The following is a 10,714-nucleotide window of genomic DNA, read 5'->3' as shown; positions in this document are numbered from 1 at the left end:
AGTGATGGGGCTTGAACTCACCCTGGTGCTGTCTCTGAGGTCTTTTACTCAAGGCTAACCACTTTGAGCCACAGCTTCACTGCTGGTTTTCTGGTGGTCAATTAGAGATGAGTTTCACAGCTTTGAACTACAACCTCAACCCCCTGGGTAGTTAGGATTACAGGTGTGAGACTCCAGATCCCACCTTGGAAGGTTTTAATTCATACAATGATCTAGGAGTGGATTTAGGTTAACCATTTGACAATGCTTTGAGGCAGTTAAAAATTTGTTCAAAGTTATCAATTTTGGGGGGCCAGGAATGTGGCCTAGTGGTATAGTGTTTGCCCAGCATGCACCAATCCCTGGGTTCAAGTACCAATCCCTGGATTTGATTCCTTGGTATCATATACACAGAAAAGGCCAGAAGTGGAGCTGTGGCACAAGGGAAGAGTGCTAGTCTTGAGCAAAAGAAGCTTAGGGACAATGCCCAGACCCTGAGTTCAAGCCCCAGGACTTCCCCCGACCAAAAAAAAAACCCCAAAAAGTTGTCAGTTTTGTATAGTGCAGCCCATTTACAGTTGTGGAAACTGGGCTTCACAGTGAGTGGATTTCAGATAAGCTAAGACTTGAAATCAGGGTTGTCTAATGCGAAAATCCTGCTTAGTACCTTTGGGGTCCAGTGTCACATGGAAGTGTAGCTTGGGATCTAGCTATGGGCTTCGCAGTGCGCAAATATAGCTCTACTTGTTCTATGAAAAAGTTTTCTGGATGGCCAAGTCCATGGTTTCAGTGATAAAAGTTGGGAGGGTGGTGTTTCAGTGATAAAAGAACAGGACAGGTCTGGGCACATGTAGCTCATGCCTGTAAGTCTAGCTACTCAGGAGGCTGATGATATCTGAGGATCAGGGTTTGAAGCCAAGCCCTGGCAGGAAAGTCTGTGAGACGCTCATCTTTAATCAAATCACAGAAAAAGCTGGAAGTGGCTCTGTGGGTCAAGTAGTAGAGCCCTAGCCTTGAACAAAAAGAACCCAGGAACAGTGCCCAGGCCTGGGGCTGAGGCCTCAGGACCAGCAAAAAAAAAAAAAAGTTGGGTGGTGGGGTTGATGGAGTGTGTGTGCTCCTGGGCAAATGGCTTCACCCCAGGGTGATTGTGAAGGAGTAAAAAAGTAATGGTAACAGAAGCTATTACCCAATGCCTGGCACACAGGTAATGTTTGATAAATGGAAAGAATTTTAATTGATGGATCTAAGGGACCCCATTTAGAAAAAGCAAAATAACAACAATGATATTTTCACAGAACAGAGTGCATTGGATTTAAAAAGTTATTGTGCTTCCTAAAAAAGATAGGGCGTAAGTTCAACCACAGGAACATGAAATTTTTCTTTTGGTCACTACCAAGGCTTGACTTCAGGGGCTTCGCATTCTGAACTCAGGGACTTGTTTATGGCTGATGCTCTACCATGCCTCCAGCTCAGCTTTTTGCTAGTTAATTAGAAATGAAGTCTCACAGTTAGGAAGATGCGAAAAAATTCTCTTTTAACTTAAACCTCCTTTTCTTGTGCTTGGTAACAAGTGCTTATCTGTTTTGAGTGTGTTTAGGGAAGAAGTGGTATGGACATTGTGTGTGTGTGTGTGTGTGTGTGTGTGTGTGTGTGTGTGTGCGCGCGTGTACTGGCAAATAAACTGTTACTTATATACTGAAAATGATCAACAGAAAACAGGTCCTGGGAATGTACTTTGACAGCAAGTCTGTACCCATTAGTCACTGAATCTTTCTCCCCCTTCCTTGGAGTTTGAACTCTGGGCCTAGGTGCTATCCCTGAGTTTTTGTTCTCAAGCATCACTTGAGCCACAGCTCTATTTCCAGCTATTTATGGTTAATTGGAGATAAGAGTCTCTTCAGATTTTCTTGCCCAAGCTGGCTTTGAACCCCCAATCCTCAGATCTCAGCCTCCTGAGTAGCTAGGATTACAGATATGAGCCATTGGTGCTCAGCTGTCCCTGGATACTTACTGAACAGCAGTGCATCTGGAGGCAGAGATAAGTACCCCTGGAATGGGGAGGAAGAAGAACTGGTCAGAGTGCCCTGGAAAGTCTGAGATGAGTGTAGATAAGCAATGCATCTCCAATTAGCCGTTCTTATAGTTGCTCATAGACTATATTTCTGCCAAAAGGGACACAGACATACAATGAAAGACTGCATGTGCTGTTAAACAACGGAAAAGAGAACTCCAAACTAAATAATGTCTCCATTCTAATTTCCTGTGAGATGCAACCTGTTGTGCCAGAACCACAAAGGGAAATGGCTGCTGGCATGCAGTTCGGTTTTAATGAGGAAGATGAGTAGAGCCTATTTTATCTGTCTTCCCAGTGTGGAAAATATGTGTTGGAGAAGGAAGTCCTTACAATAGTGTTTCATGACCATCCTGCATGGAAAACAGTGGAAATTAAGGAGGTAAATCTCCCTTTAAAATGTACATTGGTTATTTTTCTTTAAGCAAAAATAAAAAAAATTCCTTTGGAAAGTGAAAGGGGAATGGGTTTCTGTAGTTCCTCTGTATATTTTTAGAAGGCTAGCATCACTTTACACACTCAAATCTAGACTTACAAACCACCTGGCTCAGAATTTCCAGTCCATCTTTGCAGCTTGGCAGTTCTTCAGAATGAGAATTTCTCATTTTCATTGGTCATTTCTTCCTTTCAACAAACAAAATCGTTGGCTTTTTAAAGAAATCACCAGTCTTCTAAGAAACACATATTGCAAGGTGTCAAAAGCCAGATAATAAAATAGATCCATTTCTGTGAGCACAATAATATGCCTTTAATCCCGGGCAGCGATGTGACTCATCTCTCAGCCTGTCTCCTTCTGTGGTATGGAAAGGGCTCTTGTCGGCAAACCTCTGGCAGCACCAGGAGACAGGCTCTTGCTTTCCTTCTCAAACCCACCAGTTCCCTAACAGCCTCTGGACTGAAGTGGTTCCTGGATCTAGGGATGAGAAACTTGCAAGGCTGGCCCCATTTTTAACAAGTTTCCCCCGAAGTAGACACTTATCCAAAGGTAGCTTCTAGCCAGGCACCACTGGCTTACATCTGCAATCCTAGCAATTTAGGAAGCTGAGATCAGAGAATGGAGAGCTGAAGCTGACCCCATTAGGAAAGTCTGTGAGATTCTTATTTCCATTAACTATTTTTTAAAAAAAGCTGCAAGTGGAGGTGTGATCTAAGTCGGAGAGCATTACTCTTGAGCCAAAATAAATAAATAAATCCAAGACACTAAAAACCCTCAGGGACAGTGCCCAGGCCCTAAGATCAAGACCCAGCATTAGTACAAAAAGAAAAGAAAAAGAAGAAACATTTCTGGCTGAGTGAGGTGGTGGTGATTTCCTGATGTTGCTTGCATCCAGATTGCTTCACACTGTCCTCTGTTTGGCTTCTTAACTCTTCCCACAACTTGTTTAACCAGTTCCTTATATTATATTAACTAATTCTTTTGAAAGACGTCAAGTTCTTTCCTTCTTGGGTCTTGTCAGTACAGAGATAAGAAGAGCATTTTTATTTCTGTTTCTGTTTTTTTAAGTGATCATAACTGGTTGGTCACAGGTGTTATGAGAAGCTGGAGTCTTGGATTTTTAGAATGCCTTTGGCAGTCAAAGGAACAGAAGACAAATGACATGAGCAAGCTTTGGAAGTAGCCGAGTTGGGACTTGAACTCATGACTGCCGATCTGTAGACCAGCATTCTTTTTGTTTGATGGCTCTCTCCTCCTGCCTCTGTCTTTATTCATTCTACTCTTTTATGTTAGTCATTCCTCAGATAGAACAGAAAAACTGAGCCTCCTAAATTTGTTTTCTTTTAATTCTCTTGTAATTATGTGAGAATCCAGTTCAATAATGCTTACTTGCTGATGGTTTTACAGAGCAAATATCACTCGCCAAGTATTGAGAGGAAACTTATTGTTCCTCCCTTCCAGTTTCTACTTAGAAAAGCTAAATACATGTTTCAATCTGGAAGTTTCCACTTATGTAAGTCTCTGATTTTGTAACATCTATGTTGAGAATAGAGGGCTGGAGAAAGGAATGTTCAAGGTCATTTCATCTAACCCGATCACTTCAGATTTGAAGAAACAAGTCCAGAATGATGGAGTGAATCACCCAAAGTTAAGAATGAACTGGGATTAGCACTCGGGTCTCTGGCTTGATTTAGGACATTCCAGCCTATTACCACTCTCCTTTATGGCCCTTCTGTTCTCATTCACTATATTAATCCTCTTTCCATCTCATTAGTAACCCATTTCTACCTGAAATGAAGTGATCAAAAACAGAACTTAAACCAGGTACCTGTTGCTCATGCCTGTAGTCTTAGGCTGAGATCTGAGGATTGCATTGTGAAGCCAGCACGGGCAGGAAAGTCCATGAGACTCTCCTCTCCAATCAGCCAACCAAAAGCCAGAAACAAGTTGTAGCTCAAGTGGAAGAGCACTGGCCTTGAATGAAAAACAAGCAAACAAATGAACACACACCCAGGGACAGTGCCCAGACCCTGAGTTCAAGTCCAGAACTTGCACCAAAACAAACAAGCTAACAAAAAAAGAGGCAGAACTTGACTTAACACCACTTTTTAATTTCTTCATCTCAGCTATAACCAACCCCCCCTCCTTTTTTTCTTTCTTTTCTGGATTTTTCAAATATTCCATTCCTGTCTCTTGTCTAGCCAAAATTTTCTTTTCCAAGTCTTTCCTTGGCAATGTCTTTTAACTGATTCTCTCCCTTTCAGCTCAAAGCCAGTCTGTCTAAGGGAGGAATTGTCCAAGCTCTGGGCCTAACTGACCCTTTTTGCCAGGAATCTTTATTGTTCTCTGGGGAAAGGCACATTAATGCCATCTCTTCGCAAGATCCTAGGATATGAGCCTCATAACACCACAAACACTATTGTAAAAACTGGAAATCTTCTCATACCCAAGAACATCAAATTTATTTTAAAGCAAACCATTAACACCTACCGTTCATGGGTGTTTCCTGTGTTTCAACCATTTTCTCTTTTAGCTTTTAGTATGCATCAGAGCTGGCTTTCAGATCTTGCCAAATTTGTGTGTTCTACACATTCATATATGGTTAGATTTATTGGAGGTCTTTTGCATGCTAGTACTGGGGCTTGAACTCACGGCCTGGGCACCGTCCCTTAGCTTTTTTGCTCAAGGGGAATATTCTACAACTTGAGCCACAATTCCACTTTCAGCTTTTTTCTGGCTAGTTGAAGTTAAGAAGAGTTTCATGGACTTTCCTGCCCAGGCTGGCTTTGAACCGGGATCCACAGATTATTTGCCTTACAACACATTTTGAGGATATTATCAAAAACGAGGGAGAAATAATTAAGTAAAGAACCCTGAGCTTCTTGGAAAAAAGTAATCAACATAGAGTCCATGAGGTTCTCACTCATTGTCCAGTTTACTCTTTTTTAGCCCCATATTCTGTGAGGTGTCTGAAGAGGAGCATGGGATAGAGCCCTGGAGCTGAGCTCGTGAACTCTTGCCCAAGCGTACACTGTGTGTGTTCACTTTCTTGATGGCATCTTGCCTATTGCAGATACCCAAAGGCCTCTCAGAGTGCTAAGGAACTAAAAGCATCTCCCAGAGATGAAGGAACAGGATGTGTTCCTGCCCCTGGCATGAGGGCAGTCAATACAGTCTTCAGTGCTTCTGGGAGGGGAATCACTGAAGGTGAGGACATTTTGGTTGAGCTAAGGGGATTGGCTATCTTCCCCTTTCCTGACACATACTGGTCCCTATTGGGGCTTTCTAGGATCCCCTCTTAAAAATCCTATCCTAAGGGGCCGGGAGTTTGGCCTAGTGGTAGAGTGCTTGCCTAGCATGCACGAAGACCCGGGTTCGATTCCTCGGTACCACGTACATAGAAAAAAAAGCTGGAAGTGGTGCTGAGGCTCAAGTGGTAGAGTGCTAAGCCTTGAGAAAGTCCAAGGACAGTGCTCAGGCCCTGAACCCAAGCCCAAGACTGGCAAAAAAAAAAAAAATCCTATCCTAAGACTTGCAATGAAAAGCCAGAAGCCAGGCACTGGAAGCTTCCACCTGCAGCCCTGGCTACTCAGGAGGTTTAGATCTGAGAATGTCAGTTTGAAGGCAGCCCAGGCAGGAACGTGTGTGAAATCTTTATCTTCAATTCACCTCACACACACAAAACCTGAAAATGCAGGTGTGGCTCAAGAGCGACAGCCTTGAGCAGAAAAGCCAAGCAAGAGTATAAGCCCCTGTACTGGCACAAAAAAAGAGATAAATGAATAAATACATAAATAACCAAGCAAGCTAAGGAATGAATGATGGAAAGGGAAAGGAAAAATATCTAAAAGTAGGGATCCTACTTTTTAGGGATCCCTGAAGACATTTTTGTATACTCTTTAGGTCAGAAATGGGATTTAGGTCTAGTGTTTATTTCAGAGTCGTGGTGACTGAGCTCCCACTTTAGGTTTCTATTTGAAAGATTGAAAATCATTTGTGATACTTAGAGGAATAATCCATTGACTGTGTGTAAGCTTGAGGTTCTTAAATACCCTTTTCCCTGATAACAAGAACTTACTGGAGTTTTTTCAATTGCACGGAAATCATTTGCTCTCAAGCTTCAAAGCTCCTGGCTCCACAAGTTTGGTTCTTTAAGATTTATATTCTTCGTGCTAGTCTTTGGTTTCATCCTTTCCCATCCCCTGCTTGCATAATGGAGCTCCTTTTTTTTTTTTTTTTTTTTTTTTTTTTTAAGTCTGCTTTCCCACGGAAGCCCCTTTCCCCTCTTTTGGCTACTTCAATGGGCCTTCTTGCAGGGTATAGAGATTGGCTCTGCATACAGAATTCCAAGGGCTGCAACAGGGAGATCTGCACTTCTGTTTTGTTTCTAATCCAAATTGATTATTTTTTTCAGTTTTCATCCAGATGTTTGATGCCATGTAAACACAGCTTGAAAATGTGCCTGGACTGCTTACAGATGTATGCCAGTGAAACCCTTCCCAAATTATATATAATGATCCTCTGGGTCTATTTATATCTATGTCATAATCTCTGGCTGGAGTTTTAGTTCTAAGACTGAAGATGGAAAGAAAGTGAGAAATTTATATGTATGGTTGATTTGTCTACTTGATTAAAGCCTCCAAATAGTTGCATTTGGATAACATTTGTCACTGAATCCTTACAGCCATGGTGTTAGGGGAAATGATTGCATCCTCATCCCAATTCCACTGCAAAACCCCAGTTTCTATGTGATGTGATGGTAGCTGAAAATGGGACTTTGGAGCTGGGTGTGGTGGCTCACTCCTGTAATCCTAGCTACTCAGGAGGCTGAGATCTGAGGATCGAAGTTCAAAGCCATACAGAGCAATACAAAGCTGAGAGACTCACTAGAAAACAGGAAGTGGGGCTGTGGCTAAAGGGTAGGGTGGTAGATTTGAGCTGAAGAGCTCAGAGAAGGCAAGATTAGATTAGGAGAGTCGAGCTGTACATTTAAGGAAGAAAATGTTCTTTTGAAAGATGGTGTCTCACTGTGTTGCACAGGATAGCTTTGAACTCCTGGACCCCAGTGATCTTCCTGTCTCACTCACTCCCTGAGTAGCAGGGATTATAGGCATGTGCCATAAGAGTGGGGCTCTTATGACTGGATTAATGAATTATAAGAAGAGACACAAAGGGTCTCTGTTTCCCCCACCCTCCCTTTTCCTCTCTTCTCCCTTCCTCTCCTCTCTTTCCCAGAGGAGAGCCTTCACCAGAAACTGCTCCTCTGATTTCAGACATCCAGACCTCTAGAATGGGAGAAATACAGTTGTGTTAAATCATCTGGTCTATGATATTTTGTTCCGACAGCCAGAGCTCACACATGAGGACCCAGATGGTGTTGACCCATTGAGTTCACACACACACACACACACACACACACACACACACAAATATGTGTAGTTATTATAAAGGTGATGTACAGAAAGAAACATTACAGCTCTAGTTAAGTCAGGTACATTTCTTTTTGGACAGTGTCACCCCGTCTCTCGTTCTCTCCCAGTTTTTCCCTCCAATCCCCACCCACGAGTTAGCCCAGCATTTTTACTCAAGGTGGGCATTCTGTCATTTGACACAGACTTTCCTGCCCAAAAGGCCGAGATCCTCAGGTTTCAGAAAGATCCCCGAGCTTCAGATCTCAGTCTCCTGAGCAGTGAGGATTACAGGCATATGCCGGCAGCATGAGATGTGATTCAGTTTCCTTTTCCAGTCAGCTCAGTGTTGTAGCCCACCCTTCTCTGGAAAATCATTGTTCCCTCAAAGAGGCTCACTGGAAAACTGCTGGGCTGTGGGCCTGCTTGTGAAGGAGACTTTGTTACTCTGTAGTCTCAGAGCCTGAGGGCTTCTGGGCCCTGTCACACAGAAGCATGTGTGCCATTTCTTCACATATGGACAGGAACTGGAGAAATGTGTTCTCAGTACCAAAATAATTCCTCTCGATGGATTCAATCATGAGTGCATCAGCCAGGCATTGTGACCCAAGACTTCTTGTATTTCATGTCACACATCCTTTACTGTAAGGATGTACAGGTTGGTACCTTTTGGTTTCTCTCAAGTACCAGAGAGGAGAAACTATGACCTGCAGACTAGATTTAATCCAAGGTAATGTCTCAAGCCAATACTGATCTGTATGAGTTGGTTCACATGTTTGTCCCTGACTTTTCTGTGTAAAGGATCTTTTGGTTTGTAGTGACTCAGGGCATAAAAAGTGGGTGAGCACAGCAGCACTTACACCTTCTCTCCTACTGACCAAGGCACACAAAATTCCACCGTCTTAGTTGTGGTCACTGAATGAACAGAAAATTTCCAGGGACTATTCTGCTGGAGGAAGAGACCCAGGACTTATTTCCTAGTTGCAGTGCATAGGCAAATCATTGTGGGATTAAAATAATTTAATTTCATTTAATATTTTTAATTTATTTTAGTGCCAGTACTGGAGCTTGAACACAGGGTCAGGGTTCTGTTCTTTAGATTTGTTTTGTTTTGTTGCTCAAGGCTGTTGCTCTTCTATTTGAACCAAGTTTTCCTCTCTCTCTCTCTCTCTCTCTCTCTCTCTCTCTCTCTCTCTCTCTCTCTCTCTCTCTCTCTGTAATTGGAGATGAGGGATGCACAAACTTTCCTGTCTAGGCTGGATTTGAACTGTGATCCTCTGATCTCAGCCTCATGAGTGACCAGAATCCAGTTTAGACTCTTTGTTTTAAATTTAACAGTTTATTTGGGGTGTCTTTTGGAGGCAAATTGGTGGAGATAGAGGCAATTATCTCCACCATCACCAGCACCTATAAATTCCCAGGACCATTGTAGAAGCCTCCTTTCCTCTTCTTCCCCGAGCCCCTGACCTTCTGCTAAGTTCTGAAAGTTGAATCTAGTCATGCTATCTCCCACCATCATTGGTCTTCATCGCTCAAGTCTTTCACGTGATCTACAGAGCCAGTCTGAACTGGCTCTGTATTGATACTGTCTGTATTGATGCTGTCACCCTATGATCAGCCACTTTGACTTGTTTTCAGTTTCAAGTACACCTGTGGAATTGGAACACATCATCCTTCTCCCTCACACACTCACACACATGCAAGCACGTATGCACACACTCCCTACCTGATGATTCCTTCTGTTTGACCTACTGATCCAGATGTCTTATCATCTGGAATATGTTCCTGCTATCCTTGCATGTCTTGTAGGGGGTTGGCATGGGTGACAATAATAATCAACCTCAGGGCTGGGAGTTTGGCCTTAGTGGTAGAGTGCTGGCATGCACAGAGGCCCGGGTTTGATTCCTTGGTACCACATACATAGAAAAGTTGGAAGTGGTGCTGTGGCTCAGGTGGTAGAGCTCTAGCCTTGAGAAAAGCCCAAGGACAGACCCTGCTCAGGCCCTGAGTTCAAGCCCCAGGACTGGCAAAAAAAACAAAATCAACCTCAAAAAGGAGCCTTTACTTGTCCACAGTGTGCACAGCCCTCTATCCTAAATGGCCAGTTTTGGAATGGTAAATTTCTCAGCACCGGGCACATCTCTGCCACATCGTAGATGCCCAGTAATTATGTGCTGAATGAATAAATGAGTGAGCGAATGAATGAGTACATGCCAATGGGATAGAGCCACATGGAAACAGCACTTGTGGTGTTGCATCTGGAAAAGAGATACTCGGCGGAGGTGGGGAAGTGCTGCGTGATGGGTAACTCCGGTTGCTATGGGAGATGTTGAAAATCACAGCAGAAGCACTAAGCACAGGGCCTGAGACTCAGTATGCATTCATTGCAAACATCCCCACTCTGGCTGTCCTCTCTGTACCCATCCCCCTGGCTCCTTTACCCCCACCCCACATCTGGACTGAATTTGAAGCCTTGAACAGAGTTTCAGGGAGCAGCATTCTGCCCCTGGGAGGAAGAACTTTCAGACTGAATATTCTGGAAATGGATTGGATTCCTGTGACAATGACATCCCCTGAGATGTTAAAACAGAGGTGCCCCACACTACAAGGCGGGGACAAGGGGTGAGCCTGATGTCCTTTAGATTTCTTTCCCTGCAAAGAAGCAATGATTTGTCTTCTTCTCAATTTTTTTAAAAAATGTCTTTTGTTGTTTTGATTTAAAATAGGTGGAGAAATGCTGGAAATTTAAATATGAGAAGATTCTCAGGAAAATTACGTTACTAGGAAACCAAAAAGGGTTGGCATGCTTTCAAAAGG

This window comes from Megascapheus bottae, chromosome 25 (assembly GCF_031878675.1).
Source record: "Megascapheus bottae isolate mThoBot1 chromosome 25, mThoBot2.hap1, whole genome shotgun sequence".
Lineage (NCBI taxonomy): Eukaryota > Metazoa > Chordata > Mammalia > Rodentia > Geomyidae > Megascapheus > Megascapheus bottae.
This window is presented reverse-complemented; position numbering follows the sequence as displayed.